Source organism: Artemia sp. Qi Xiang Cuo, chromosome 15, assembly GCF_049724085.1.
Source record: "Artemia sp. Qi Xiang Cuo chromosome 15, ASM4972408v1, whole genome shotgun sequence".
Lineage (NCBI taxonomy): Eukaryota > Metazoa > Arthropoda > Branchiopoda > Anostraca > Artemiidae > Artemia > Artemia sp. Qi Xiang Cuo.
In genome coordinates this window covers 60,622,839-60,648,724 of record NC_142808.1, presented here as the reverse complement: position 1 = coordinate 60,648,724, position 25,886 = coordinate 60,622,839, and the positions used below count along the sequence as shown (strand labels likewise).

The 25,886-nt window shown below is 36.3% G+C and overlaps 1 protein-coding gene across 1 annotated transcript in view; it reads left to right on the top strand.

Moving 5' to 3' along the window:
• Positions 1–25,886, top strand: part of LOC148943937 (uncharacterized) — a 395,661-nt gene that overhangs the window by 41,486 nt on the left and 328,289 nt on the right.

The following is a 25,886-nucleotide window of genomic DNA, read 5'->3' as shown; positions in this document are numbered from 1 at the left end:
AAAAAGGTATTTCTAATTCAATAATAAAATCACACATTTTGAATCTTCAACAAGTATCGGATTTCAAATTAAAAAGCATCACTTCAGACTTTTCAGTATTAAACTGGAGTCTAATGTGGCTTTACTGTGGTTATAACGTGATAAAATCATTTTCTAGCCAACGCAAAAACCAGCTCTGGTTCAGTAAGTAATCTGCATAACCAATCAAAGACAAATCAATACCTCACAGAAAATAAGACAAGTGACATTGTTTGTGGCTTTAAAATACTGTTATTAAGGTGAGGAAATAGTACCTTGCTATTTCCTTGATGTGTTTCCTTCACCTTTGATGTGTTTTGGGAAATTATGGGCGTGGCAGGGGGTTGGTTTCTCCAGCTTATCTGTAGCCGGTTTATCCGTAGCAGTATAAATGTGCCAAAATGGACTAAGGTACAGATAATGAGGAAAATCATGGATTTGTACACTTGGGCCAACAGATGACACTCAAACTTTTGCCAATTTAGAGCTATACGTAAGAGAGAACCACTTCTGAAAATGAGAAAGCAGTAGCCGCGTCTTTAGTATTAACTTCCGAATAGAAATACCCAAATATACAATGTCCTCCGTAAGCTCAATAATAAAATCTCGAATTTTGAATCTTTAACAAGCATCGGATTTCAAATTAAAAAGCATCACTTCAGACTTTTCAGTATTAAACTGGAGTCTAATGTGGCTATACTCTTATTGTAACTTGATAAAATCATTTTCTAGCCAACGCAAAAACCGGCTCGGGTTCAGTAAGTCATCTGCATAACCAATCAAAGACAAATCAATACCACACAGAAAATAAGACATAAATGACTTTGTTTGTGGCTTTAAAATACTATTAGGCTATTAACGCTTTTAAAACTATTATTTAGGCTATTAAGGTCAGGAAATAGCACCTTGCTTACCCTCTTGTTTACCAAGAGAAGGGGATTTCCACGTGCAGAAACAGAAAAATTATTTGCGAGCCATGAGAGGCTATCACACTCATTAGCTTGTAGAGAAAGGTTAAGTTTTATCTTACAACAATGCTAAGTAAAATAGATGTCTCAAAAATTTGATTGGATGTGTTCTGCAAAATTATGGGCGTTGCGGGGGGCTGGTATCTCTTCAAAAATTTTGAATCATAAGCAGGTAACTAGAACTTTTGTTTTCAATAGAAATCTTATAAGCCTTCTGGGTTTAACTTTCGGATCTTACCCATTTGGCTTTTGTGGGTTGTGAACACCCTACCGGCATTTTTTTGTTGCCCTCCGATAATTTTTGACTCTCAAAAAGAGAACTAAAACTGCCAATTACCAATTGAACGAGCCACCTCTAAGGCTTATACGATAACCCCTTCCACAAAAACCTTATACGCCCCTGGAGCATGATTTAAAACCTATACCCTTAGACTCTTTTGATTTTTATCAAGAATGGGGACAATGCTATAGGCTCTTTAGACTATCTTGAACAAAATTGCTGTCTCAAATTTTCAATCGGTGACATCTGGGAAACAGAAGCTGCACCAGGGAAAAAGATGGCAGGTTGCCCTCCGATCACATTCGAATCTAAAAGAGGGAACTAGAACTGTCACTCTTGAATCAAAAGAGTCTCATCCAAAGTTTATCCAATCACCCCCTCAATAAAAACCTTTTAGTCCTCGGGGGGCAAAATTTACCTTGAGGCGTTGTGATTGCTCTCCCTGATTGTTTTGAACAAAACAGTTTTCTCAAGTATCTATCGGATGTATTTGGGGAAAAATAATCCGTTGCGGGGGGGACTAGGTGACCTCTTATTAATTTTGACTCCAATAAAAGTCTCCGGAGCTTCTGATTTCTAATTGAATAAGACCTTTTAAAGATTTTTGACTACCCTTTTCTAAAACAAACTTATGTGTTAAAAATGGACAGCTAGAAAAACTTATAGCGATTGGCTTGACAGCAATTGGGGGAGGGGGCATATCCAAAGACGCAATTACTGGACGTTTCAACTATGCTGAACAAAATGGCTATCTCAAAATGTTGATATGATGTGTTTGTATACATGATTGCGGTGAAGGGACTGGTTGACATCCAATCCTTCTCGGTTCTTAAAAAAGAAACCAGAAACTTTTATTTTCAATTTAGTGGCGTTCACAAGCGTGTCTAGCTGGAATCCCATGTCTAGACACGTGTCTAGCCAAAATTCAATGTCTAGGTAACGACTGTTCACATGTAAAATTCGGTGCTTAGCTAAAATTACAAATATAGTTGCAAAGTATAATTTCTAGCAAATCAAGAGAGACTACGCATTAACAACTATGAAATATTGTAATCTCAATGTTCACTGTCAAAAGATCATTTAGTATAAAAGAACAAGATTAGACTTAACTTTATTCATGGTAATTTAAGTTATTTCATATTCGCCTAAAATGAAAAAAAAAACAATTAATGTGATAACAAAAATTTATATTCAGTTTACAAATGTAAACAAAATTATGATAATATTGGATCTTGACACATTCTGATTGGCTGTATTCGAAAATCCTAGATATTGGCTTCTAGAGGCTAGAACTCAATGTTTAGCCAAGCGCCTTGTCTAGCGTATCTAGCTAAGCGCCAAATTTTACTTGGGTATGGTCGTTGCCAAGACATTGGATTTTGGTTAGACACGTGTCTAGACATGGGATTCTAGCTAGACACGCTTGTGAACGCCGCTTTAAGTGAGCTCTTTTCAGAGTTAAACGAAAACTTCTTCTGTAAGGAGTGCCTTCGTCATAAAAAAAACAATATGTTGTTCCCAAATCACTTATTGCTTAGGCAGCACTTTTGTGCTGCCGATGATTGGCACAACTATAATGTGTTTTCCATCAGAGTAATAAGTCATCGGAGCAACAATAAGAGCAACTTACTGCGGCGAAATTTGTAAAGGAAGATTTCTTTTCCACATTTTTTATTTACGGATTTAGACGAATATGGATGCTAATTGCCAGTGTGGCCAGATTGGCTTATTTTACGCCAGACTGGCTTATTTTGTTGGCGACTGGCGTGAAAATTTTTGGAACTGGCTTGTGGCTTAAAACTTGGCTATTTTATTTCGAACTGGCTTATTTCTTGGCGTGATTTACTTTTTCGGGAAGAATTTATATTTTTTGGCAATTCATTCGATTTTCGAACGAACGAACGAACGAATGCTCACGAAAGGTCAAAATCACGTTTTAACTCTATGGTCAAAATACGAATCTAACCGCGGCACTGCGGTGAAGTTTTCAAATCCTAAGAGACACGTGGCTTCGTAACAACAGCATAAAAAGCATTAGCCATTAAGTCGTGGGGTTGAACTACAGCTGAAGGTACAGTATATTAGCTGTTACTTATTAGTATAGAATAACGCTAGGAATCAAACTCATAACAGGCATGTCTGTAACCTCTACAGATCCTATTTAACTGTTTAGTTCATGTGAGTCGTCCAAGAGTCGTCATTTACACTCTACTATTTTCTGTGGTTTGTATCTCTGTACAAACAGATTGGGTGGACAGCCTAGCCGTCCGGGTACACACCCCAATACATTGGGTACCCCCATACCCGTTTTCACTTTTTGTCTAGGCCTATTCTGAGAAAATACATTTATTTATATTTGAGGTTTTCTTTGCATCACTTCAGTTTCAATATGCTCAAAGGAAGAAGCAAATTGGTCATTGGTTTTCTCAGAATAGATGCAAAAGTAAAATCACTATTGGGCAGTTGGGGATGTTAATTGTTTTATGTACTACCATCAACATAATGTACTACTTCACCCCTGCAGTAGTACACCAAAGGATCTGCACCTAAGAATTTGAGTGCTACACCCCACAAACAGTACTACATTAAACATGGCATAGGTCCTACTACGCTATATATGGAGTAGGTCCTGCTATGCTATATATGGAGTAGTACACTTGGTTAGATGTAGGTATCAAATTATGAGGTACAGATCCTGTGGTATACTACTACAGTGGTGAAGGAGTACATTATATGTTGATGGTTGTACATGAAACCCTAACTGGTATGGGGGGGTACCCAATGCATTGAGGTGTCTACCTCAATGCATTGGCTACCAGCAAATTGGGTACATGCCACAGAAAAATAGCTGGTGTACATGACTGGTTTGCACCCCCATTTTTAGCAGTGATGAGCATCAGCTTGTGACAAGCAAACCTGAAGCAATCAATCTTGTTTCAGACTCACTTTTATTCATTTTTCCCAATGTGTTAGCCTATAGTTAAATACTAGAGAAATTAGTTATATATAATATAGGCTAATAGATAATATGTAATAAAGTACCATATAATACTAATGTAAATATCAGAAAGAGATATATAAGTACAGGAGCAGGATAAGTAGAAGAGTTACCCTTGCTTTCATGTCTGATTTCTTTGTTACTGTTGCTGTAGCCTGGGCCTATAGGGTAAGACTCCTAGTGATTAGCCAGTGCCTAATCTGAGCTGTATCTCTGATTAGAAAGCAGTATGTCCTTTACCTGGCAGCTGAGACTTTAATCTTGACCACTACTAATTTTCAGAATTATCAATCTTGGCAAATAGTCTACAAATCTAGACCACAACATTGATAATCAAACATAAGACATTGCCTTTAACAGACAGCAACTATGGCAGTTATCCTATAGTTTTGTTATTTAGAAAAAAACCTTTCAGATTTTGAAATAAACAAGGTTCATTGTTATATTAAATTTAATCAATCAACTGTAGACAATCAAGGCAAGTGTCCTGAAAATCAGATCATTGACCCCTCTTCTTTCTGGGCTGGGTTGACAATATATCCAAATCTTTAATTTGTTCTTCTTTTCTCATGATAAGTTCATACACTTCTTCTTGGGAGAATTCAATTTTTACTGAATGAGACAATCCCTTACTACATAGTTTCTGTTGTAAACACTGCTTATTAATATTCAAAATGTGGATGAATATGGAAAGATGTAAATCAGCTATTAGCTAATAATGTGAGGTAACATCATAGTAGGGTTTATCTAATTCAATATAGTCAGCATATTTTGACCTACTATATATGGTATTGTAGATTTAGATCCATTGACAGTTTTCTTTCCAGTATTTTACAATCCAATAGTATATGCTCAGGGGTTTTTTCTGTGTTTTTACAGTACCTGCCAAATGCGCTATTGACAACTTCCCCATTTGGCTTCTTTATTTTTTATGAGGGTGAGTGGTCGCTGAAGTTAGCTATATTTAAACACAGGCATTTGAACCAGACTGATTATATACTGGTTGGAAAGGGGGATAAATTTGGTGGCTTTAATTCAAGCAATGTTTTTAGTCATAATCTAGTTGTATCTCTTATAGTTAGAGATTTCACTGGTTCCATTTGGTTTTTTGCTTCTTGCTTTGCTATCTTGTCTGCTTTTTCATTTCCTTCTGTACCTAGATGACTAGGTATATATTGAAATTTAGTAAAAAAGCCTAATCTTCCAAGGCTGCTTAGGTTTTCTTTGGTTTGATGTAGGCCTATGCCCAGTGTTTCAAAGTTAGTGTTTCATAGGATATAGAGAGCAGATTTAGAGTCAGTGAATATTACTATATGTTAATTGCTCTGTTTCAGTTTAATTAGGGTCTCTAAGCACAAATTGATTGCAGCTACTTCAGCTGTTAGTGTGCTGGTCCCTGCCTTGTGTTTTTTCACAATGCATAGACTGAGCTCTTTTAAAAAGCATCCACTTCCACATCCCTCTTCACTTAAAGATAGATCTACATATACTTGGGCATATCCATTAAATTCCCTTTTTAAGAGCTGTTTGAAATCATGGATTGCAGTTTGGGATTCAATTTGTTCTTATATTGAGGGGAGGAATTCTAGTTTAACCCTGGGGTGATTTATCCCCAATTAAATTCGAATTCAACTCCTTCAGTCTGGTAATACTGGATAAGCTTATAATAAAAATGAACCAGGAACATATTGATTTTTAAAAGATGTAATCAGTCAGAATAACAACTACAATTGTTACTTGACCCCACAAAATCCCTGGAGAACGGTATTTAAGGTATGACATTTGTCAATTGTTTATATAAAGTATTTACTATTGAGAAAGATATATAAATTTTTTCCATGGGAGGGGGGGAGGTTTTGGGCATTAGGCCTAATGGAAGGAATACTCATATAAACTTCAGAGAGGGCTCATTTGCTTGGAAATTGAAAGTTCTAGGTCACTTTTTTAGCATCGCAAGATATTGGAGGGTAGCCAGCTCCCCCCCAAACCTCTTTTTTTCCTGATGCATCCGATAAAATTTTGAAATGTTTCCAATAAAAATGTTCAAAGATCATATAACAAAAATTCTGGTGCCAACACAACCACCCAGGGCCCAGGGCAGGCATTGTAAGTTGTGTCCTGGGGGCATATATGAGTCTTATGGAAGGGATACTCATATTCACTTCAAAGAGTGCTCATTTAATTGGAAATTGAAAGTTCTAGTTCAGTTTTAAGAGTCAAAAGGGATTGGAGGGCACCTAGCCCTCCCTCCCCTCCATTCCCTTTTTTCCTCAAACCCATCCGATAAGAACTTTGAGATAGCTTTTTTTTTAATAGTTCAAAGATCATATAACAAAAACTCCAGGGTCAACACAGCCCCCCAGGGGCAGGTGTTATAAGTTACGCTCTGGAGAATATATGGCTCTTATTGAAGGGATGCTTGTAAAAACTTCAGAGATGGCTCATTTGATTGGAAATTGAAAGTTCTAGTTCATTTTTTTAGAGTAAAAAGAGATTGGAGGCCAACCAGCCCCCCCCCATGCTCTTTTTCCCCCAATACATCCAATAAAAATTTTGAGATAGCCATTAAGTTAAAAATTGCTCAAAATTCATATACCAAAAAGTCACGGGTCATCACTACCCCCCAGGGCCTGGGGCAGGCATTGTAAGTTGTGCTGCATTGGGTCACAGAGTATCATTATAGTAATCGGAGGTCCGACTCAGTGAAATTATGGGATACAGAAATTGCAGCGCACACACGGACAGTGCTCAAATTAACACAGGAGAAATCGAGCCAGTGGGCATCCTCGTCAATAATTTTCCCGGAACTGTTGGACAGGAAAGTAAGCATGGTTGAGCATTTTCTGAACATAGCGCGCGGGAATTTCTGTAAAGTCTCTAGAGTTCCACATGGGGTAGCTGTTTATCGCACTTCTACTAAATGCTGCCTCAAAATAATCTCTAAACTGGAACTGAACTTCCGCAAACCAGGGACCCAATTGAAAGGTGGATAATGCCAGTAGGATCAAAGGACCTGAATAGTGGTGAGTATTTCTATAAAACGGCCGTCAAAACTTGGACACCATTAAAAGTAAAGTTAGATTTTGGGCAAAAAATTGTCTGGCTTATTTTTGGCTTGTTTTTCAAAGGCTGCGGCTTACTTTTTTTCACAATCTGGCCACACTGCTAATTGCTAACATCAAAGAAGAAATTATTTAAAATATCAGGTATGTTAGTATTTATTAGTAATTTCTAGCAATTTATTTCATGCTCAAACATTTTTGTATTTTGATTTGAATAACCAAGTATGTACTTTTCGTACAGTGTTATATTTTTAAATTTAAACAGCCAAGCATGGAAAAAAACTAGTGGTAGCATTCTAGTTTAGCTACATTTTGCTATTTTAGAAAGGGGTAAGGCTAGGAAATGAAACTTCCAGGGATGGGTCTACAGACTGAAGTAGGCCTATGGGTTAAATTCTACTTTAGCATCTTTTGGCTATCTTGGAAAGGGGTTAGGTTAAGAAAATGAAACTTACAGGGATGTTTCTATAGGCTAAAGTGTGTCCCAGGAGTGTATTTTGAAGGAGGCTACCTACATCCACTCCTTCTCCCACTAGAGGATCCTGACCTTTGATGACCTTTCAAAATATTTGTCTTAGGCTATAAAAGGGTAATCTTGCCATATAGATCCTCTGCTTAAATGAATGAAAATAAAATTGTTTTCAGCTTCACAACTTTGCTCAATCCTATAATATACAAGGTTTTAAAAATACACTAATACTTTTTCTAAATGTGGAAGAAAAAAAAACATTAAAATGGCTTAAAATTCTACTCAAATAATAGGAATTGCATTTTCAGAACTAAAGCCAGAAACTGGTAACTGAAAATTAGCATTTTACCATTGCTGAACTGAGCTGAGACAATGAATAGATACTAGGTTATTGGGAAAGTGATTGGAGATGGTGGGCATCTATGAAAAAGTGCTAAATTGAGAAAGGAATTTGGGACAATATTTGGGGATGCCCACCCACCCAAAATCTTGGGCAAGTGACCCAAAAATTTGAAAAACTTGTGAAAAATTGAAATTTTTTCAGAATGTGGGGCTGAGCTTAGGCAACACATAGGTACTATTTGAAAGATAAAGATGGCTTTAAACAATTGTTTGCCTGTTATTTCAAGCTAATTAATGGTTCTAGGCTATGTCAATTCTAAATTCTTGGTCAACCTTCTTAAGACCATAGGCAGGCTGGCCTTGTTTGCCTCTCATTACAGGCAATCTATCAGTCTTTTGTCAATTTTAAGTTCTTGGTCAACATGCCAGAGACTCTAGAAAGGCAGGAATGTCTTTACAAAAAACTAACAAACAAGTATATATCCAATAAGAGAGTCATGCATACTCCTGCCATTTACCCATGCCCAAGCCATTTAAACATTTGCCTCTCAATTACTTGGACTATCTGTCTTGGCTTTTCTCTGTCTACAATTAGCCATGTCTTGATACAACCTACTGCAAAATACTTGATAACTTCAATTCAAAGTTATCATGTTACCTAGGGTAAAATGTTGTTTTGTAAAAATTTTTATAGGTAGACTTGTCATATAGGCAAATTTCAGGACCCTTTAGAGGAGGATAGAGTGAAGTTTTATACTTCAAAATACCTTCCCAGGGTATACTTTAGCCTGTAGACCCTTGCCTGAAAATTTTGTTTTCCTAACCTAACCTCTTTCCAAGATAGCCAAAAGCAGATAAAGTAGAGTTTTACCAGCTTGAAGATATTTGAAGGTGCAAGAATGGGGAAATTTTTAGGTGACACTATAATTTAGCTAGGATGAAAGTGAAAACACAACTTGATGCCTTTTTTATGCTCTTTCATAATTCAATAATTGCTTCTGTCACAATTTGTATCTTGAGCCCTTAAAGGGGCCCTAAAAGTATTTTATTTTTGTAACCACACGAAGGAGTTATCAAAACTAGTTAAGTTATTGAATAGTTGTTAAAAACATATCTTTAGTTAGAAATAAGTTGTTCAAGAGTAATATACTCCAAAAATACTTATTTATAACAATTCATATCTCATTTATTAGGCAACTCAAATATAAACTGCTTCAAGTTTTTCAAATGCTGTTTACAAAAATAGAAATGAATTTTGCAATTTGAAAGTTTGCTGTCCACAATTCATTATATATATTTCCATATTAGGGGGGTTAAAGTTCATGGTTAATTTGCAGTGTGCCATATAATTTAGTTAAGATGAAAGTGAAAACGTCATTTGATGCTTTTTTATGCTCTTTTCTAATTCATATAAATACCTTCAGAGGGCTCAAGATGCAATTTGCAACCAAAGCAATTATTGAATTATGAAAGAGCATAAAAAAAGCATCAAATAATGTTTTCACTTTCATCCTAGCTAAATTATAGCGCCACCTAGAAATTTATCCAGAAGTGCACCAGGATCTGCCACTTCTGCTGGATACAATACTTGTTGGATCTGCCAACAAGTATTCCCCAAATATTTCAACATATGTCAAATTGAGTTCTGACTTGTGTCAAAAACTGGTAAATTCTTAAGTTTAAGAAAATTTTAGTTTTGTACTTGAAGTTTCTGAAAATTGAAGTTATTGATAAAACTTCAAACTTTTAATCCATCTGTTAGACTTATAGATGTTTTTCCTACATATTGAAACCCTCTTCAAATTAGGCCTTCTGGAGTAGAAAGTTTTTTTTTGCAAAATTTGTGTAATAATCAGTACCTTTACCCTACCTACCTCCACTCCTCCCCCTTTCAGAGGGCAGTGATATTTGATAACCTTTAAATATTTATGTTTTATGAATGTGAAACCTTGCGAAATTGATATTCCGCTTAAATGAAGTACATTAAATCGGTTTTCAGCTTCACAGCTTTGCATAATCCCAATTTATGAACTTTCAAAAATCTGCAAATATGGTACCTAAATTTAGAAAATACAAATTTATGTGGCTTAAAATTCTACTCAAAATAAATGAAATTATATTTTCAGAACTAAAACCAGTGACAACAAAACTGATAACTAAAAATTAAGGTTAAAATATTGTTTTTTCAAAATTTTAATAGCTTACATTTCTAAGACTTACAAATCAGAAGAGGTTTAACATAGAAGCTTGGCAATACTAGAGTCATTACTGAAAGTTTCATTTTCCTAACCTAACCCCTTAACAAGGTAGTGAAAAGTAGCTAATTGGAATTTTACTGCAGAAAGCTGTTGGATCAAGATTTGTGAGAAGACAAAAATTGATTAGACTCTGGAAGCAAAACCAGAATGCTTGGGGAAAGTGATTTTGGCTGCTTGTTTTTGCTTTTACATTCAAATTCATTGTCTTGTGAGCATAGTAAAACTTGCAATTTTGACTCTTTTTTGTCACATTTTTATCAGCTTGTTGAAGAAATTGGCAACATTTTGAAAGTATTTGAATATTTTAATTGTGACAAATTATTAAAATAAAAAATTGTTTTTTATGTGTAACTAATTTAAACCAGAAAATAGTTTACATACTTAAAAATGAAAGGCACTTGAAACACATTTGGGTTATATAATTGCACATTAGGGGGGGGGGGGGGAGGTACATTACATTGGGGCAGCATGCAAAATATTTTAGCTACAATTGTTCTGCATAGTATGAAGTAAGAATTTGTTTTAGACTTCACAGTGTCAAAATACTTTACCGCCAACCCCCTAATGTGCAAATATATAGCCCAAACCATAAATTTCCCCTCTATCCTGTCACTTCTCTTTGTTTTTTCTCATGCTAAGGTGAAAGAAACTGGTTTACAGTCTGTCAATGCATGAACAACTTCAGCAGTAGTGGGTTTATTATACAAGTACCAAATGAAATTCACATACATGAATGTATATGCTAGGATATATAAATAGAGTGAAACACTGGAAGAATGATCAGTTTAGAAAAAAAAATTGCTTTTTGTTCTTGATTTGAACTATAATGAACAATTTTAACCATCATTTATTATAATAAAGTTTTGCCTTGTTGTTTTTTTTGCAACTATCTATTTTCTCCTTAGATAAATATCTTTTTGAAAAAAAATTAAATTTTGTCAAGTCAATATAATGAACCAGAATTGTTTCAAAACAAAGGCTCCCACATATAACAGTTCAATAATAATGGAATATATTTTTAGGGCTATGTATGGGATCATTGAGGGGATTGTCTTAATAAGGAAGCAAATGGTACGGTATTCTTTTCTTTGATTTAGAGGTTTCCTGAAGAACAGTTGTAACTATAGACTGGTAACAAACCTTTTAAATATTTACCTCTTAATGATAAAGATTCCTATTCTCCAAATTCCCCCGTCTTAACATATGGTAGAACTTCGATAAAAATCTGCGATGTAATTCAAAATCCAATGCTAAGCTGATGTTCCAAGGTCATATGTTGCATCTGCATGGATTTATCATGATAAAATCTAATAAATGTGTCAGTAAATGAATATTCTAGTTTCTCCACTTTTAAGCATTTTCCTTAAATTGCATTGCCAAGCAAAATAAGGATTAAATTCTGTAGAATTACTGTTTTCTGATGATGATGATGATTGGATGTCTCAATGGCATCCCAGTCAGTTTGCCACAGCTGTGATGACCATTCTCCATCAATGGCTCTTTTTAAGGCAGCAGTACAGCTTCTTTGTAGTGGCAGGTTCTCTGGGGGTAGTGACAGCATCTTTGGTGAGCAGATTCCACAAAATCACTATTCTATTAGTGAAGAAGCTATTGTGTAGTCTAGTTGCAGTTCTCTTCTGATATAGTTTCCAACTGTGCCCCTGAGTTCTGGCCAATTGGTCAATTTGAAATGGCTCATTTAATAAAGAGTTAGAATTCAGGGCTTCTGCGTCATAATAATATCACCCCTTTTACATCTATAGACAAGAATGGGGAGTTTCAGTCTCTTTAGACAGGATGAATAGTTTAAATATTTGCATCCATCAATTGATTTTGTAGCCCATCTCTGAACTGATTCTAACTTCTTCTGGTCACCTTTGTTGAGGCGGCTAGCAACACCCATGTCAAACTCCAAATTAGGCCTGGCCAATGCCATATATAGTTTAGTCATCACTGTAGTTGACCTACTAGTGATTGGTCTTTTTATAAAGCCAGGGGTTTGGACTGCTTTGGCTACAGCTGTCTGTGTGTGCATAGTGAATTTTTATTCTTTATCAACTATGACCCCCAAGTCTCCCTCCACTTCTGACAAGATTATAGTCTGTCTTGATCTGTCCATCCTTAACATATGATAAGGGTATTTCTCATTTGTTCCCAAAGTGGATTATATGACATTTGTTTTCATTGAATTATAGCCTCCATATTGTTGCTCACTGCATAAGTCATTCTGCATAAAGGCTCTCTTTTTTGATGTATCAACAGGTCAAATGAGTTTGGAGTAATCAGCATAAAGACTTATTTGATTTTTAACTGTGGTTGGTGTATCATTTATATAAATGTTGAATAGTGTTGGTCCCAAGATGTCTTCCTGGGGCACTTCACTTAGTACTTTCAGTTCTTCAGCAGAAATCAACCTGTCAACTCCTCTGTAAGTTCAAAGCTATAGTGATTGTGACCTTTGTCCAAATGGCAAAACAAAAACAATACTGTTCAGAATGCAGACTACAAGTTACTTCTAGCTCAATCAAATGTACACATTGTGACTCTTGGGTCCATGCAGGGGCTGGAAAGTGTGCCAGGATAGACATTACTAATTAGAGTAACTCCTGGATTTGCCTTGATTGCTCCACTAAATCCAAGGTAAACCTTACTTCTTCTCTGGGTCTTTCTGTACCCTGTTCTGGCTTCCCTTGAACGCCTTGTAGCCCAGTTGAAAGACAAAGAATTCTTAGCATCCTAAGTTACCTAATCAGTCCTACTCCTTATCCTGACCCTCCACATAGCCAGCTTTCTGTTTCAAAAGAAAAATCAAACAAGCCCCTGGAGGCTAGTTCAGTTGGTCCTACAATTTTCTTTGCCCCACCCCAGTTCCAAGTTCATGAAGTTCTTCCCAAAGATCCAACGTATGTATCGTACCAAACCAATGAATGCGGCAAGGATAAATATGTTCAAACAGATAGTGTCGTAACATCCCCCTCATCGCCAGCAGATTTTACAAAAATTTTGACTTTAAAAGAGAAGCTAACAGTGTTGTTAATGCTAATTAGAGATTTTTTGTCAATTTATGAAAATGATTCAAGAAGTCCACTTACAAATTATTCCATCACAAACAAGATAAATAACCCCTTAGATTCTCATCATCAAAACAGTGCATTGTCCCCAAGCTCAATGAATATTAATGAAGGAAGCAGAGGATTAAGTTCATCAACTTTAGCCACTATGAGTGACATAAATCTAAGTTCAGATATTGTACCTGACCCCAATATCACCTCTATTCAACCTAATTATAATCCTGACCTTGAGAACTCAATCAGAGATGCCTGAATTAGTTTTGAAAGTACTGAAGTGGTTCTGACTAATAATAAGGACTTCTCAGCAAATAATCACAAATGTGCTAATATAATTTCGGCAGGTATTTGCCAATTAGGTGATAAATGTCATTTTGGACATCATTGTGCTCCATGAAAGCTGCAGGAAAAAAGTATTCCTGATAAAAGTGTTATAAGAAATTGCAAGTTTTTTAAGTAAGGGAATTTTAAATTAGGTACAAAGCGCCCCTATAATCATGGATCTATTACCTGTAACTTCAAAAAACAAAATGAAGCTAGTTCAAGAGTTTGTTCTCAATTTTTATATAACAAGTGCGACCAAAAGAAGTGCTCGTTATTGCACTTAGGCCTATGTTGTTTTTACCTCACTGGCAAGTGTACAAAAACAAAGTGTAATTTTGACCACGTTTCTTTATGTAAGTTAGCATCAAGTGGGTGTTGTTTCGGGTGTGATAGCCTGCATAATTATGTCCCCCCTCCCTTTTTACAAAAAAAGTTGAGCTGCAAACAAAAAAAAGTGCACAAACTTGGGCAGTCCCAGCTGTTACCAGTCAAGGATTCAACACTGGAAAGCCCCCTTTTTTAGGCAGCACTATGAACCCCCGGCCTCCCTCATTAATTACCCCTCATTCCCTACCTCCCTATCTGTTACAAAGCAACATGCCGCAGGCATCCTCTACCCGAAACGCCCCTCCAACCCGAAATTTTACCCACGACCAGTCAAATTATCATCACAGACGTTACAGCACCAAAACCCTCCCACAATCCCCTCTTACTCCCAGTCACAAGCCCCCTTGCATACCCTACCTGCTCCATGTGCCCAAGATGCTGTTGACTGGTTCTGGCCTCCATCTGTCATTTGCCAAAGCAAATCCAACCTCCCTCCTCCAAGAAAGTTTCCACCCCACTTCCATTTCCCAGCACCTTCTTACCTTCCCATCTCCCCCTTTCCTCCCTACCAAAAATCCTCCCAAATCAACTACTTCTTACCCTATATACACAAAACCCCGCCACTGACCAATTTGTTTTATCCCTTGTGCCCACCCTACCAGTGTGACTCAGGTCTGAGACCTTTTGCATTTAATAATTGTCTTGTATTAAATCCTAATTGTTTGCACTTCCCAACAACTGAAAACAAGTTGCACCTTCCTAATCATGCTTTGTCTGTATCCTTGCCCTTCCTTCCACCTCCAAATCTCCTAGGTAAATCCGTCTCTGACCCTACGTCTCTGCGGCATCATAATATTCAATTGAAACCCCACCAAGGAAATTTTCAAACACACCAAGTATCCCTGTCGAAATTCCCCAATCGGTTTGTTTTTCCTAAACTTTTAGTTACTAATGCTGAAAGTCTTGATTTTGAAAAGCTTACTGAACTTGAGGGGCTTTCAGAATCAAATCTAATCAATATTATAGTTATTACGGAAGTACAGTCCCATGACCCAGGGTCTCTGCGCCTGTCAAATTATTCAGAGTTTATTAAACTCTGTCCTTTAGACCACCCACTTGGAAAAAAAGGTGGCGGTGTTTTGTTCTTTACTAAGAGTAACCTTTACCCAAAGGTTCTTTGAGTCCCTAGTTTATCCGAGTATGATGAAATCCTCTGGCTAAGTATTAGACCAAAAGTTCTCCCTTGTCCATTTCATATTATTGCAATAGCTGTTTTCTATTACTCCCCAAATCAAAATACCGAGTCAAAACTTAAATTCATCCAGCAATTGCAGACAAGTGCTGGTTTTGTTATTTCTAAATACCCCAATGCTGGTCTTTTTTTAGTTGGTGTTGCAAACGACCTTAAAATGGATTTTTTTTTGCTCCTCACTTAAAGTTAAGCAAGTTGTTAAAATACAAATGACTCGGGGAAATACCTCTCTTGATGTTATTTTAACTAATATGTATAACTTTTACAACCCTCCCTCAGCTTTGCCTCCATTAGGTTGGAGTTATCATCTTTAGATTCTTTTATCCCCCTCCTCAAATTTTAAGCATTCTTTCTCAATAACTTATGGTAGTTATTGCCCTCTTCAAAAGTCTGGTCTTCTTTCTTTTGGTATTTGGCTGAATACTGAAGATTGGTCTGATGTTTTTAGTTTAAAAAATCTTGATGAGAAAATGGTTATGTTCCACAAAAAGCTAATTGACAAATATCAAATTTGTTTCCCTAAAAAAAAAAAAAAAAAAAGTGTTTTAAAAAACCCTTTATTAACCAAACTATAAAAACACTAATTAGAACCAACTTGAAGCTTTTCAAAAATGGTAAACCAGATGAAGCCAATAAACTAAGAAAATCAATTAAAAGAGAAATTCGCAAATTGCCACAATCGTACTACAAAAATAAGGTCGAAGTATTGTTCACTAATAAACCAAAAAATTGGTTTTCTGACGTCAAAAAGCTGTGTGGCAGGAGGCTTGAACAGCTTAAGTTCAATCTATCTGAGTCCCCTGATATTACTGCCAATAATCTCAATAAATTCCTCGCTTCCATTGTCCAGAGCCTTGCACCACTGTCCGACCAATTACCATCAGGAGCCCTTTCCCCTTCTTTACCCACTGTTTCCCTGTCTGAGATAGAAAGAAGAATTTAAAAACTAAGAAAGACAATTATTTGTCCTTTGGATATCCCCTTTCCTCTTATTAGTGCCTTTGGTGATTTCTTGTCTAAGCCCTTGTCTTTCCTGTTTAACAAGATTACCGAGTCTGGGCAAATTCCAACAATTTCAGGGTTCGGACTCGCCTAAATTCCAATAAATTCCTATATTTTAATGCACTCCTATAAAATGCCTATATTTTGGCTAAAATACTATTATTCCTATATTTTCGGTGGAAGATCACCAAAAACATTGCTAATTATTTGTAATTTTCACTCCTCATTAAGTAAGCCAAGATGAGCTTTTCTTTGCTTTTGACTCTGCTTGTAGACTATGCTGTCTTTTGGTGTGGATCAATAAGTAATTACAACTGTTTAGGAGTTTTAACTTAACTCATGCGTTGTGTTGGGATTAGTAAGCTGCTTCTGCCTGGTCTATGCTGTAGTTTTGACTTAGTAGCCTATGTTTTGTTTTTGTCATGTTGGGCCTCTCCAGAATGAGCAAAGATCAGTATATAGGCTAGCAGTCTCTGCTTAATGAGACTGTGAGTTCTTGCGACTTAAGCGTTTCCTGGCTGAACGCTATAAAAGGCTGATGCGAATATGGCCCAGTTTTGGACATATCCACATTTTTTCTTTTTATGGCCTTTTAATCGCGGGATGCTATTTTGCAGGGAATGCTTGGTAATTAAGTATGGGGCTTACCAAGTTCAATAGTTCATGGGTTGCTAAGACGGATTGAAGCGGTAGAAAGATTGGCAAATGGTGTAAGACTGGGAACGACCAGTACTCGTTCTTTTGCGAACTCGGCTTGAAAAATCTTGGTTGCACAGCTGGGGTTGCTCAGCTAAACCAACACGTGCAATCTGCAGAACACAAAGCCGCAGTTACTGCTCAACTACATCCACTACAGCTTCACCTGACCGGACAATCTCGAGTTGATGAAACAACCAAGGATAAACCATTAGTTGGTACAAACATGTTTTGTGAGCGTGATGCCGTTTGTAAAGCTGAGTCAATATGGGCACTTCAGACGGTTCAGAGTTCCATGTCTGTTAACTCTTCAGACTATATTGTCACAACCTTCCATGCTATGTTCCCCGGTAAGATCCCCGACAGAATGTCCCTATGTGCAAAGAAACTCACGTATCTGACCACCAATGCACTGCATCCTTACTGTAAGCAAATGCTTGTGAAGGACATTCAGTCATATTTTGTACTAGAATATGACGAGAAAACCAACAACGCTGGTATGAAAGAGTTTCAGATACGTTTTCAATATTGGTCCTCATACAGAAACGACATCCAGAGCAGACATTTATGCACAAGTTTTATGGGCCATGCGACAAGTGATGACCTGTATAGGAAGATTATGTCAGCCATTGAATTATTCATGAGTGTTCATGAGTTTCACAAACTCAAGAACAGCAGAACTGTTCATGAGTTTCACCCAACAGTTCCAGAAAGAAGAGCCTCTCATTCATGTTCTATACTCAGAGATCAAAAGGCTAGTTGTAACGCTTTGCAGACGGCTCTTTACTCCAGATTTTGTGACCGAGACTGAAAATTTCTCACCAGAAATGTTGAACCTTGCTGAAAAATTTGCAGAACAGCCCATAGTTTCAGAAAATGTAGAACCATTTTCTATGTCAATGTGCGAAAACATTTTATTGCAGGTATTTGCCATATTTTGAACAAATGTCCTTTGGAAAAGGATGGTTTTCTAGAGGCTTTATGCTGTTTGAGTCCGATCAACATGAAGTATTCAAGAGGCATTGCAGACAGAGCGGTTGTGGCACGCGAGATTGCGATTGGAGTAAGCTCAGACGTTGCCCAGGCTAAGTGGCTGCTTTTGGGAACGGAAATGGGACCCCGTGAGGACTTTACTCGGATCGATCATTTTCGGAGCCATTATTCTGGACTGGTGAATGAGCGCAGGGACAGCAAGTACCCCAAACTTACCAAGCTTATCAAAAGGTGCTGACGTTGTTGCATGGCAGCGCTGATGTTGAGCTTGGGTTCTCGCGTTCTGGTAGGATTCTCGGTGAAGACCAGGCCTTCTGGATCTGGATGCAAGACTCATGGTATTTGACACGTTGAAGCCTTATGGAGGAAAACAGAACGGTTTGTTATTATAAAAGTGCTGTTGAATCTTGCACGTTCTGCATGGTCTCGGTATCAACAATCTGGATGAAAAGAAAAAAGAAGAGCTATCTGAGAAGGAAAAAGCAGCTTTCGAAGAGAACAGAAAGCGGAAGTTGCAGGAAGTCCAAAACAAAAAGAAAGAAATAGAAGACCTGGGAAGCAAAAGGAAAAAAAACTTAAGAGCATCAGAGTAAAAAAAGAGAACCGTAGTAGATACTCTACTTCAGCGACCGATAGAATGAAGAAGGCTGCCTAGTCCAAGAGCTCCATAGACATTGCCCTAGCTGTTTCTTTGCTCGAAGGAGCTGTGAAGTTCAGAACAAGCGAAAGAGAGCAGATGGTGGAATCTGCAAGAATGGAGCAGTCTCTTGCAAAGAGAAAAACTGACCTCATATCGAAATTGATGCCCAAGAAGCAGCAAAAGGGATTCCAAATGTTTTACCTGTATCAGTCAATCGTTGGCACAGTATGTGTATCTGATTTTTACTGTTTTTTACTATTTGTACAGTTTGTATTTGAAATAAAAAAAATAAATGAATGCAAAAACTCGGGAAATGACGAATTTATATGACCAGGCATCCCACGCCATCTACCAAAGATCTGATACCGAGGACTTCTGAATCCTATATTTGGCCTATATTTGGGCCCGGAAAATCCTATAAAAATAGGACAGAGCCTAGAATTCGAAACGAACCGACCTGTCCGAACCCTGCAATTTGGAAGCATGGTTTCATAACCCCTTTGAAAAAGAAAAACGGAAAGCTTGGTTTTGAAGGCATCCGTCATATTACTCTTACTCCTATTTTCTCAATACTTTATGAAGAATTACTTGCAGATTGGCTAAAAGAAGAAATTCTACCTATTACTGACTTCAAGCAATTCGGGAACCTAAATCCACCTCTATTTCCCATTCCCTCGTTTCTCTTATTGATCACATCGGGAAAATCCTTGAAAACCCTAATTTCTGGCTAAATTTAATTTCCATCGACCTTTAGAAAGCATTCGACCTTGTTAACCACAATATTTTAATTGAGAAACTTGTCAACGAGTTCAATATTGATCCCTTACTGGTGACATTAGTTGCCTCCTTCTTAACAAATAGATCACAAATTGTCAAATACCAAAATCATTATTCAAATCCTCTCCTTGTCCACAATGGCATACCCCAAGGTACTTCCCTAGGTCCCCTCCTTTTTTCAGTAATGATCAACAGCCTCGCAAAGGAATTTCCTGACTGATGGAAATTTGTTGATAACCTAACGGTTTTTGAAACTTGCTTCAGAAATTTAATAAGCGACCCTATGAGTATCCTTAATGAAATTGGAGACAAGGCCTTAGACATGACAGTAAACCCCTCTAAGTCCATGATAATGCCCATTTGTTTCCTCAAATCCCCGCCCTATTTTCTTAATCCTATCCCTCCTGAATTTTTTGTGTCCTCATTTAAACTACTTGGCATCACAATTTCTTCAAATTTAAAGTGGGTTAAATCATCATCCATAGAGCTAATGTGTCTATCGCCCTCCTTAAGCTCCTAAATAAATTCAGCGTCCCCCCTTCCCACTCCTTAAGAATTTACACGTCTTTTGTCTGCCCGCATCTAGAATATGCTTGTCCAGTTTGGCACCCTGGTATCTCTTGCGAAGAATCGGAAAAAAATAGAATCAATTCAAAAAAGAGGTTTGAGAATAATTTTCAAAGAAGGCCAGGTGCCATACTCTCTGCTCCTAAAAAAGCTAATCTGAAAACCATGGAGCAAAGGAGGGTTTCGTTGTGCCTCCGTTTTGCAAAAAATGCCATAACAAACCCTCGGACGGCAAGTATTTTCCCCAAACGTCACTCTCCATTCAGATTACGGCCGCCTCGAGCTGTTTCTGAGCCCTTCCCTGCTTTGTCCCCCATTCGCTGCGTTACTTCCAGATACGAAAGAACTTTTGTCCCCTTCATTACAGAAAAAATGAATAAAGTGTCTCAATAGTTTCTTTTTTTCCCCTCTTTCTTGTTTATTAGCTGATGGTACTGCCCAGGTTCTTGCTCTCGTTTGCTTGCCCCCCCCCCTCTTTTGTTTAGTTCCCCCTGTAATTTTTTATATTTTATTTTTCGTTCTTTTTACGGGGGTTTATTTATTTATTTTTGGCCCCCCCCTTTCTTGACCAGTTTTTATTGTTTTTAACTCTTTTATTGACTTACTGTAGTTGAATTATTGACACTTTCTTAGTATCTCCTTTAATTTAAGCGTATTTATGTCTCGCTCTTTTTTTTGTGTATTTTTGCTTATTCCCCCCCCCCCTTTTTTTATGCCCGTTCTAATTCTTTTTCTGATTTGTATTTGTTTAAGTTTAGTTTGACCTGTTTTGATGTTTTTAATTTTTTTATTGACTTTCTACTGTTTTAATTATTGACTTTTAAATGATTGTTCATTATGATTTTTCTATTTCGTTGTTGTTGTTTGCATTTTTGCCATTTTTAGTACAACCATTTATATTGTTGACTCCAAAGTCCAAATTCGGCCCTTTGTGGGCTTGTGATAGTGATCTTTTTGAAATAAATATCTCTCTCAAGTACTTCCACTTCTTCTGAAAAGAACACCTGTCCATTTTCTTCAAATATTTTCACCCTTTGCTTTCTCCCAGAAAGAAAGTCAAGCACCCACTCTATGATTTAATTATGTGTAATCAAGTGTCAATTCACAGATATTTTTGTACTTGGATATTTTGCTTTCAATGAAAGTACAAAGCCAAGGTATTTTTCCGTTGAAATTTCCACAAAATGTATTTTCAAAATCTAGGATGGAGTGGAGGGAATTAGGTATTAATCAAAATATTCAAATCATCTTTAGACTATATTTAGATCATCTACAGAATAGTCGTTTTTATCATCTTGGCTCTATAATTTTATTTAAATTAGACAATAGATTGTTTTCCAAGCTTTATTGAATTTTATACTTTATAATCTTTAAAACCATCAACTAGCCTTTAGTTGAACTAATTTTGAAAGCATTTGAGTTAAGACAAGGTTTTCAGCTAAATTGTCAGGCATCTTGCTGGGTTCTAGTATAGGCTTTCAATATGATTGAGAAGTGTTGCTTTTTCAAGTCGACAAAACACAGTATTCTGCAATTCTACAAATGAAATTTGAGTTCTTGTCAATTATACAGCAAACACCCAAGAAGTGAAGTTATGTTACTCCTAATGAAATATGGTGAAAATATAATACTTTAGTAACAAAATTATGAAAGCTACAACAAGGAAGTATGGAAAGCAGGCTTCCCAGAACACATTATATTAAATACCTAATATAACATGACCTAACCAAGCACCAACTCTTTATATTAAATATTTATTTAAAATATATCTACAGTGTAGTTTTTCACTGAGCCTAAGCTAATTGTCCCCAAATATAGGCAGCTAAACTATTTTTTATTCTTTGATCTTTCATATCAAAATTCATGAGTGTGTTCTGGATAATTAACAAGTATCAAATTTTGTTCAAAATCAAATAAAAATTGCTAATTTGAACCTTCATAGCCTTATTTTTTAGGAACAGGAAGAGAATGAGAAACGCCCTTTTTCTTAGTATTTTCATTCATGAAGGAGCTGAACTAGGTACAAAATAAGTTCCTGGGCACTAGTTTAGAATTTAATTCTGATTGTATCTAAAGCATCACTTTTCTAATACACCAAAATTCCTGAATTTTTAATAGTTCTGGTTAATATTGTTAATACTGGGTGAGTGGAAACCTTGCCATTAAATTCCTTTAATCTGTTTACAAATACTTTTTTTTATATACATTACTCAAACAAAATTAAAGCCCTTAAAAAAAAAAAAAAAAAAACTGAAAGTTGTGAATAAATGGACAAAATAACAATTTATAAATTTATTACAGTGAATACAAAAAAATGTGCAGTTTTTGTGGAAAAAATATAAACATGGAGCGCCATTTCAATTTGTTGTTGATAATATGGCATGTTTTATAAGTGGCATTAACTTATTTCAGCGATAACATTACGGAGTTGTCTTAAATTTCAAATATGGCTGAACCTATCACCATTCATGAGACTTCTGTTGTTAAAAATGGTAAGCTATCCTATACAATTTTTGTAACAAAATAAAAATAGAGCTGCTTTGGTTTAGTAAATATTTTTTATTTGTTTCTCTTGCTTATAAGGTTCTCCCCAATAAAAATAATAAAAAGAAATAACATAGACAATACAAAAGCTTGAATCTAGTCCTTAAGAGTTGGGGGCAATGAAAGGGCTATTTTGCAAAACAAAAGTCTATTTTATTAGCCATAATTTTTCCAGTTTGGGGAGACAACAAGTCTTCAGGTTGATATATTTCCTCTCACTCTTTGTAGTTCAATCTCTCTTGTTTTCAATTCAGGAAAACAGTTCACTATTTGCTCTCTTTTTCCTGTTTCAGGAAAAGAAATGAATTTCAGAATTTATTTTTTGAGGTAGTTGCAAAAATTATCTCAGGGACTAGTTTCTGTCTTGTATAATAAATATCTGTTTAAAAATCAAATTATCTACAATCTTTTTTTCATAATATTGCTTGCTATTTGTTTGTTTCCTGTCATTGTCTTTTGGTGATTTGTAAATAAATGAAGAAAAAGGATAAGGTCAATGTACTATGCTGGTGACAGAAGAGGTAACATCAAGTAATCTTTTCTTTTTCAGTTACCACTAAGCGCCCCTCTTCGTAGCTAACCTACAAGCTATTGATTTTTATCTTGTGACATTTATTTTTGTCTTGTTGTATTTGTCTTGTCATTTATTATTTGTATGATTTCCCTGGCAAAAAGCTCATACTTCAGTCTGGTTTTTCTAACTTTTCTAAATATTGTCAATTTTAACTAACTTGTTACTAATATAAGCCCTGGTATTGCTAGTTTTTTATATTTCAAGTAGGTTCACTTGTGCCTCTTTAAAGAGGTGACCCACCACAATGTTAAGCGATTTCCGGTCCTAGCGGTCGCAGAGAGACGGCGGGGGTTGTATTTTGTAGCCTAAGGTCAAAATAAGAAACACGCAAAATTTCACCCCCCCCCCCTCCGACTTTATCTTCGGGGGGGAAAGTAGGCCGGAAGTTATGACCCTCTCACCACAACCCCCCTTTGATGTTGTCCGATCGAAATTTATAGGATAAGCTTTCTTAGGGCCTGGGAGCTGATCCTCAAAATTTCAGCTCAATCTGATCACTCCTTCCCTGTCCCCCAACCAAATATAAATTTTTGTTCATCCACGCCTACAGCCACAGTTGGCAACGGATCCAGGTGAATGAGGACTCATTCGAAGCGGAATTCGACCTGATTGGTCCTTTTGATATTTTCAGACCGAAAAAATTATCCCCCGAATTTACATTTACACAAAACCTCGTTTTCCTATAAGAGCCCATGTTAATTTTTGAAATTCCTAAAAGCATTTTATTTCATTATTAAATTAGATCAAAATAATTCTCTTAACCTGACAAGACCGACTGCAAGCTTCCAAAAATTCCAGTTCTTTCCCAGAAGTTTTTTTTGTCGAAAAACAAAAATCTTTCCTTTGTATTTGCTTGCGTCGAAAATAGATTGCAGAGACTAAAAATAATTTTGTAAGAGTCTCTGGTGGTACAGTGGTCACTAGTGCTGTCTGTCATGCGGAAGACCCGGCTTCAATTCCCCTTCAGAGTAAATTTTTTATATATTGAATTTAAAGTAGTATTTCTTAAATTTAAAGTTAAAAAGAAACTCAGTTTCTTTTCCAAATCCAATCTATTAAATCCTTCGGCTCAACAGGCGTCTACAGATAAGTCTCCACTGCTTTGATAACATGCCGTATACCCGCATCCTCGAAGAAAAGTTGAAAAAAAAAATGTTACTGTGCATTTGATTTGAATATTCAGGAATTAAAAGCCTTAACAATAGATTCTTCAAAGGCGGGGAGTTTGGGGGGTGGCAGCCCCCCCTACTTTAACTCCCGACACGATCAGCTAACAGTTAGTCAAGCAATAATAAGTTATAAACTGTACAAAAACGTGCAGAAATTATTTGAAAAAAACTACGCTGTCTAAAGAGTTAAAGAGGCTGAGTAACAAGTTCGAACCTTAAAACGTACGTCCCCCCAAACCACCCGCTTTTGCAGCCTTTAAATAAAAAAAACAAATTTTTTAAAACTGAAAGTAAGGAGCGACATGAAAACTTCAAACGAGCAGAAATTATTCCGTATATGAAAGGGGCTGTCCCCTCCTCAACGCCTCGCTCTTTACGCTAAAGTTTGACTATCTCACAACTCTATTTTTGTTAAACAATAAAAAACTTTAGCGTAAATGAGCTGAGTCGTTAAACTGGAATAGTATAGTCACTAGTGGCTATACTATTCTATTTTGCCTCAGAGATGAACATACCTCAAAGCATAGTAAGCATGAGCATTATGAAGCAGATTATACAGCCTATGGTTATTCTTTAATCCCACCTAATCTCTCCGATGAACCGACCTCAAAACTTAGAAAGTATGACAATATTCAAGTAGATTGAATGATTATCCTTTAATCCCACACAATCATGGTATCCGAGTGACTCATTGCTGAAATTGAAAACAGAAGAAATTCGATCACAAAAGAAGATGAGGTTACCAAGAAATGACTATATATTGACTATATATACCAAATGACTATATAACCATGCGTATAGCCGGTTACCGGCTATACTATTTTGCCACTGCCACTAAAATAGTCACTAAACTCATAGTATCCATTTACTTCCATCCCAGGGCATTAAGGACCTTATATAATCATTTCTCAGGTTTTATTATGGCTTCAATTCTTTTGTAAGTTCAATGTTGACTATAATACTCATCAAGTTAAACAGTGTTATTCCTATCACTTTCAAAATAGTCAGGCTTAAGGCATGGAAAGAACTGATTGATTTGAGCATATTTGAAGTATATTATTTGTTAAACTCGAAAAGATGCTTGTGAAACTATAGAGTTGCTGCTGCCTTATTTGTGAAATGAAAGCAAGAAGGTACCGCACAATAAATGCTGCCAGCAAAGGCCAAATGGTACTGAAGCCTACTGATGATTTTGCAGATGTATGTCGTTTCCATTTGTTTCCAGTCCCCAAAGGGTAGTTCTCAGTATGTATAAATAGGTTAGCTCTCGTTATTTCTATTTCTAAAAATTAATTAGATGTCATTTAGATGTGAAAATTTGTGAATAAAGTGCCAAATTGTGAAATTTTTTCTATTAATCATATTACCTTTTTTTAGTTATCATACTGTTATCATGGTCGCATCAAATTATAATGCTTAAATTTGTTAGGTTGTTATGTGTAGTTTGAATTTTCACTCTTATAGTCTGTTTTTTTTTTATCTTTTGATGATTTCGTGATTTATTGGTAAATTATTGAGAATATTTAATCATACTTTTATTATTTTCTGTCTATGTTCT